Below are 7,204 nucleotides of genomic sequence, written 5' to 3'. Positions count from 1 at the left end.
CTGTCATCATAAGATCTGTTTTCCTGACCTCTGATCCTTTTTGAATTGTGGAGCCCAAAACTGGATGCAGTACTCCAGCTGCGGCCTCACCAAGGCCGAGTACAAGGGGAGAATGACGTCCCGAATTGCCCGTCCCTTTGGGGGTACGCTTATTTATTAGAGTTATGTTTCTGAGGTTGCTGTAATACTATCAATGTGCTGCTTGTGTCACTTGTGTTTTTATATGGAGCTGTATCTCTCCCTTCTACACATTCTAACCCCCAATGGTACTACCTTGCAGGGTTTAGTTTCAATGAGGCTGGGTTCCTCCAGCTACCAAATCAATCAAACACATATACAGGTTAACAGAGCACATCTGAGTCAGGCCAGGTAACTCAGCATTTCCAGGCTGATACCCTCATACGCCCCAACCTGAGCACATGAATAGAGTATATCTGAGCTGGCTGGGTCAGTCAGCACAGCAGGACAATCTCAGCACAGCAGGACAATCAATAAAACACAGTCAGACACACACACAGTTTAATAGGGTACCTCTGAGTGGGGAGGGTTACTCAGCACTTCCAAGCTGACACCCTTGTGGACCCACTCAGCAACCCCCCTTGTTTCAGAAGGACAATAATAACTGATGTTAGACACACATACACACATGCTAACAGGGTACATCTGAGTAGGCTGACAGTCAGCAGTGTTAGCTGATATCCTAGTGTGCCTCAAAACTCAGCACATCCCAATCTGTTGTCATAAGTGTCCTACTAGTAACTCCCTTGATGAACAGACCCCACAGGATCTTCAGGCTTTACAGGGATTTTTGGCTTAGGTAAAAGAAGCATTGCTACAGAGCAGGTTTGGAAGGTATAGGTTAAGGAAGAGTAAATGAGGTTTAGAGAGTATAGCAACCAGCTTGACTATAAAAATTATTTCATTGCCAGTTATATAAAACTTATGATGATACTAGTAGTAACAGCCATACAAGGAAAAAACAAACAAAACAGTTAAAATATTACAGTTTCAGTTAGGTATTTGGGGAAGTCTAGCTCAAGTCTGATCAGCAAAAGTCAGGTTTAGAAAGCTGTGCCTGGAGTAAGTGAGAGAAGGAGAGAGAAGGACTGATTCAAGTCTGAGGTTTAGAAAGTAGGCTTAAACAAAAATGAGATAGAGAGAGAGAGGGAGAGAGTTGGGATCTCACCACTCCAAGGTTCCCAGGTGTTTGTTGACAGGCAGAGCCCCCAACACACTCACTGAAGGTACCCCAGGCAGAGAAGGAGTGGAACTGGTGCAGCTTTTGGATGTAAGCACCAGGACAGAAACTTGAGCTTGGGAAGGGGTTTTTGTAGGGAACTAACAATGGAGCACTAAGTTTGTTTACGGGTAAATGATGGCTAATATGCTGAATAATAGGAACTGATTACTCCCGGCTAGGGATAGCACAGGCAACTGGTGCCTCCTGAATCTGGTGGGCATGGCCAGTTAGCAACTGGGGAGGTGGGGGAGGATATCTCCCTGCAGCCGATCCTGCAGACTGGGTCATCAGACCATGTGGTGGATGGGTGTCACTAGACCAGGAAGATGATATAGATTGGCCCTGGAAGGCAAGTGGAGTCAATGCCAGCCCTGGCTGAAATTGGGCATGGGAGATCCATTTGCGGAGCCAAGATTCTGGATCCAGGTTGGCTGGATGGAGACATGTGCATAGGCAAATGGTGGACCAAAGGGGACCCTCAACATGGGTAGTTGGAATGGGCAGATGGGAGACTGCTTGCATCCAGGCTGCCACATCACTTGGATGACCTGTCTAGGCCCAGGAACATGCTATTAAGGTCCAAGATCCAGCCATGACACCCCTGAGTTGTCAGCCCTGCCTCCCACAGGGAGATCATTGCCCTTCCAAACAGGAGTGGTGGGGCAGGCTGCTGCCAACACTCCCCCAGCATGGAGAGTCCTGCTCTAAATGGTGATCATGAGGGAAACATTCCCCACCACACAGTGATTTGGAAATTCTGGGGGGCAGGAGGGTGTATGGGAGCTGCTGACCCATGGTCCAAGAAGCCAGGAATGTCCAATGGGGTTTGACCCAGGGAGCAGTAAAGTGGGAAGGGAGTGGGACCAGGCTAACCAAGACCCAATGCCAGGACTGGCATTGACTCCATTTGCCTTCCACAACCAACTCTCTAACCCCTAGCCACCAGCAGTGACTGGTATAGGTGAAGGGCCTCAGAAATGTTCTAGGCTGGTTGTGGAGTGGTGCTGTAGCACTCTGAATGGACCAGGGGGTGGGGAGGGTGACCAAACAGCCCACCATGCTAAGCCAGTCTACTCCAGGCCTGGGTACTGCTGCAGGGGAGTAGCACAGCCTCTGCAAGGATACGCAGCCATCTGGGCTCATGTTCAAGTTTTACAATTTTTCTTTGTTATGAACACAAACATTTTATCAGCATCAATATTTAATTAAACCAAGGGGCATCAGTTTTTTGCACGGCATTCCCCCTGCTGCCCCCAGGTTTGAGCCCACTTGACTGTCTCCCCTCCTCCCCCCCATCAACATCATAATTGTCTGGTGTAGCCAGGGTCTTTCCTCACTCTACTAACTGAGAAAATCATTCCAAGTTCCAGAAAGGGAAATGTTGCAGCTTTTGTTTACTACACACACTACCATTTGGGCAGCTTTAACATTTGATTAAAATGAGGCACATTTCTTCCTTAGGGTGCATTCCCCCACAGCCCTGGTGTGTGCTCCTGGAAGGACTGTGGAGAGAGTAGGGGAGGGGTATCATTCCCAGGTACCCTGGATTGTGGGCAATGGTGCCTCTGATGTAGGGCTAGAGGAGCTTATGGAAGGAGCCCATGGCAGGTCATGGGCACTCAAAGGCCTCCAGCCCTACTCAACTGGGAAAGGCTTCTGATCCATGTGGGTGTGGAGCTAGTTGGTCAGAGCTTCACAAATCCAGACAGCCTGCTGCTGTGTGGGACCAGGGCCACCAACATTGATGGGGGGGAGGGCATATAGGCTTCCAGGATACTCATAAACACACACAGAACCCAGGTAGCTGTGATGCACACACTGTGTGGGCATGTGCAGGATGGTCAGCTGGTGGCTTGTGTCCATGAGGACACATGCTATGACAAGCTGCTGCTGCATGAGGTCCAGGTGGGAGACCATGATGCCCCCACCCCAGCCAATCAGGAGTGTCTTGGCTGCTCAGCTCTACTTTGGAGTTTTCAGCAGCTCAGGAAGCCCATAGGGCATGCTGAGAGGCATGCAAGACCCACCTACCTGTTGGGCTCATGCCATGCAAGCAGGCTCCAAGCTCCCCTCTCCCAGCACAATCAAGGTCTAATGTGTGTTCTGTTTGCTCCCAACCTAACCTTGGATGCTTAGAGTACAGCTCAAAAGTTAGTGTGCATTAGCTTCTGGCTTGAATGCCTACGCTTACCCTCATACCCAAATGTCTAGCCTTACCAGCAGGTTAGACATTTGACTTTGATGGTTTAGTTCAGTGGAGGCAAATGTTTTTGGCAGATGTGCCACAAATTACCCCCCACACCTCTAAGACCCACTCTGATACCCTTTCCCTACCCGACTGCCTGCTCTGCTTTCTGTCCTGTGCTCTGTCTGTGAGATACCGCTTTGCTTTTTGTTTCTGGGTTGGCTCCACTGTCCTGTGTTCCCTGTCATTCTGCAATATGCTACCTGTCCCCTTCCCAGGGATTGCAATTTTGCTTGGGGCTCTGACTAGATGGCCTCGAGGGTTTGCTTCCAGCCCTACTTTCCTATGATTCTTTATCATACTAGTCTCTGATTTCTTATGGATTTTTAAAACTTGATGAATAAGCTTTACAAATAGATGTTTTTTTGTGAGGAAGCATAGTTATCAGCCAGAAAAAATATATATTGACTGTGAATCTGTCTATTCTAAGGTTTCAATAAAGGTGCCATTTCCTATTTCCTCATCATAAAGAGTTTTGTTTTCAGTTCTTTTTTTGCTGGCAGTTATATTTGCAAGTATTAAACAGCATAAACTTTTAAAACATCCTATTATGTATCTTACAAACTATGAATAAAGAGAGGTCACTATTTGCTTATGTCCAAATATCCTCACAAAATCATTTCCACAACAGTACAGAGAAATAGTTTATTTTCATAACAGCCTTTGTTGCTGAAGTCACTAGTCTGTGTGCCCTTGTGTGTGTACTTTCCCATAGATGGGACCTAGCTGTGGTGCCTCAGAACTGAAGCAACCTCTTTTCCTGTAATTCACTAAATGTTTCTTCCTTCTGCTGAATAATTAGCCTGCAAAAGACTCTATTTTTGCATCACCATCATGTGTTGTGTTTGGTTTGCTTAATGCATTAAGAGATCAATTTGCAATCTATTAAATCTGTCCCTTTGCATAGGGTTGTGCATCATTCATCACACCTAATCTCATTTGTATTACCTCTGTCAACACTGCAGCCTTTATAAAGTTTGAATCCTTTTGATGGCCATGTGGTCTCTATGCTGTGTATATCAGCCGAAGTAATTTTTGGTTTTAAATGTGTGCAATTCATACGGGAAAAAACAGGTATTATTTTCTGTTAAGTGATCTTAATAAAACTATCTTAAAATGCAGCCATAGCAAAGACTAACTTAAACGAGTTTGTTCAATTAAGAAGATAATCAGAATAAACAACAATACATTCATGCTGCTTCCAATGGTATTGACAGCCAACAATTGTTTTTCACTCTAAATTTGGAATTTCCTGCCTCCTTTTTACAGGATAGTGTGATAATCCTAATAGCAAAGCCAATTTCCAATAGTTTATTTCCAAAAAGAGTTTTATGTTTTCTCTCCAAGACCTGAAGAATGATTCACAATTAGTAGTCTAATGAAGGCTGCTATATATGGGCTCCATTTCACTGGCTTTCAGTCACAATTTTTAGATCCAACGTGACAAATCCTTAGGATTAGTCATGAATGAGATTGTCTTGGACTGAAACTATTCGGTAAACAAGATCATCTGTAACAAGATTATCCTGTGATGAGATAAACCACGGAGGAATTCAAGTTATGATAATAAGATCCACCAGTGCTATCACATGAAAAGAGAAAGTTGTGTTAGATTGCATATATGGGCACCTGCATTGCAACAGACATGTATAAAGGTGGTGGAAATGGGTAACAAGGTCTCCTGAAGCACAGCGGCACTGGAATTTAAATTATTAATAGTTGTGAAGTGCTTTGAGGTCTACAAAGGGAGAGTTCTCCAGAAGTGCAAAATACTATCATTATTTCATATGTGGAAGACTATTACTCAATCTGACTACATGCATATTATATCAGCCTAGCTATTTGGTAATCAAATAGTTTTTGAACTGGAAAGATTTGCAATGCATCTGTTAACATAATACAACCTTCTGAGCTTCTAAGTTCTACAGAAACATTTATGTATTATTCAAAGCTTTTTAATAAAATTGCTAGGCAACACAATTGTTTGTGTCAAGTGTAAGCTTTTTAAACTATGAATAACAAGGTAAGGACAAGTATTGTTTTCCTTACCTATCTATTCAGTAATGATAATGCTTAGCTAGTTCTTTGATTTCATTAGAATTACTAGCATAGGTAAGATGAACTGGATTTCATCTTGACTAATAAGTTAAAGGACACTAGCGTTTAACACTAGATTGAAGATACTATTAATAAGTTGTTTAATAATTTAGCACTTTGCTAAATTTAGTCTACGTTAAAAACAATAAAAAAAAAATATATTGCTAGACAGATTTAGAAATTATTACCCAGGTATGAAGAGGACAAAAGTAGCATAGCAATAAAGCTGGATGGTATGAACTATTAGAATAATATTAAGGGGGGCTTGTATGATAGCATTATACAACTTTAACATAACTAGTGATTTTAAATATTTTAATAAATATGGACTTTTAATTTATAAAATGTACATTAAGATAATACAAAAGTAACAAAAAATGCAGTCCCTGCAAATAGAATGTTTGAAATTTTGATTTTTTTTTTTATTAGCACATATCTAAAATGATTTTTGATTTTAGGATTGTTTTTACACCACGTGAAGATATGTGTGGATTCTTTAAAACTCTGGCAGGAAGAAAGTTGGCAAAGGTTCAGCACGAAGCTGGGAAACCAAGTAGACACCGACACAAAGCGAGATCAGATAGAAGGTAACACCATTTTCCTTATTTTAATATTGCCCTATTCAGTGCTAGAAGAAAGTGGCTTTTAAAATTTTTTTTACTGTTGCCATATATCAGTGTGCCTTGAATAGACTCATTTCTGAGCCAGAATAAATAAGGGGAAAATGCCAAACTTCACTCCTTTAAAAGACTTACATTCTGATAAGCACATAAAACAGCCTGAGTGGCAGGAATGCCTCTTCAGACCTCAAACTTCAATTGAAGCTTAATAGAAATGACAGCAACCTACAAATCAGATTATCAATTTATGTAACAGGAAGCAATGCTGAAATAATATTTATAAATGAGGAAGGAAATGAAGGGGACTATAATATTTGCACTTAAAAACACAGATGTGCATTAACTTTCAGAAATGTAACACAATAATGCCAAATTTTTGCCACATTCTGGAGCCCAGAAAATCACAACAAGCTTTACTAGAACAAACAGTGTTATAATGTTGAGACCAAAAATGAGAGAGAGTAGAAAGAATTTAAAACATGACAGGCTACTAGAATAAAGAGGACAAAATTACAAATGCTGTTACGTCAGCTTACTGCAGAGTTGCCTCTAGACTAGTAGTTGGCAACATTTTTGGAGCACTGGGCCAAAATAACATTGCTGTCTCTGAGGTGGGCTACAGCTTCTAATCCATTCACTGTCACTTCACCCCACCATTGCTGCTGATGGAGATTTGACCTGCCATAGAAGTGCCCCAGTGTTGAAATTCTGCCAAAGTATATTACCACTGATATGTGGGTTTTACGGGCTGAATAAAATAATTTAGCAGACCAAAACTTGGGATTACCAGGACTGCCTCAAATTGGACATCAGGGGCACAGACGGAAGTGGAACTTTTCAAGCAATCTGGCCCCGAAAGTGCCCTACAGCCAAACCATAACACACACGTACAACCACAGAGGGCTTTTAAAATGACTATTCACATGAAAAATTAACCCTGGTTAACCCTGGTTAAATCAAGTATTACATCAGGGCACTTATAAGCAGAGCACTTTAGGGAAT

The sequence above is a fragment of the Crocodylus porosus genome, unplaced genomic scaffold, assembly GCF_001723895.1.
Source record: "Crocodylus porosus isolate Cpor-Errol unplaced genomic scaffold, CroPor_comp1, whole genome shotgun sequence".
Taxonomy (NCBI): Eukaryota; Metazoa; Chordata; order Crocodylia; family Crocodylidae; genus Crocodylus; species Crocodylus porosus.
Note: the sequence above shows the minus strand (reverse complement) of the source record.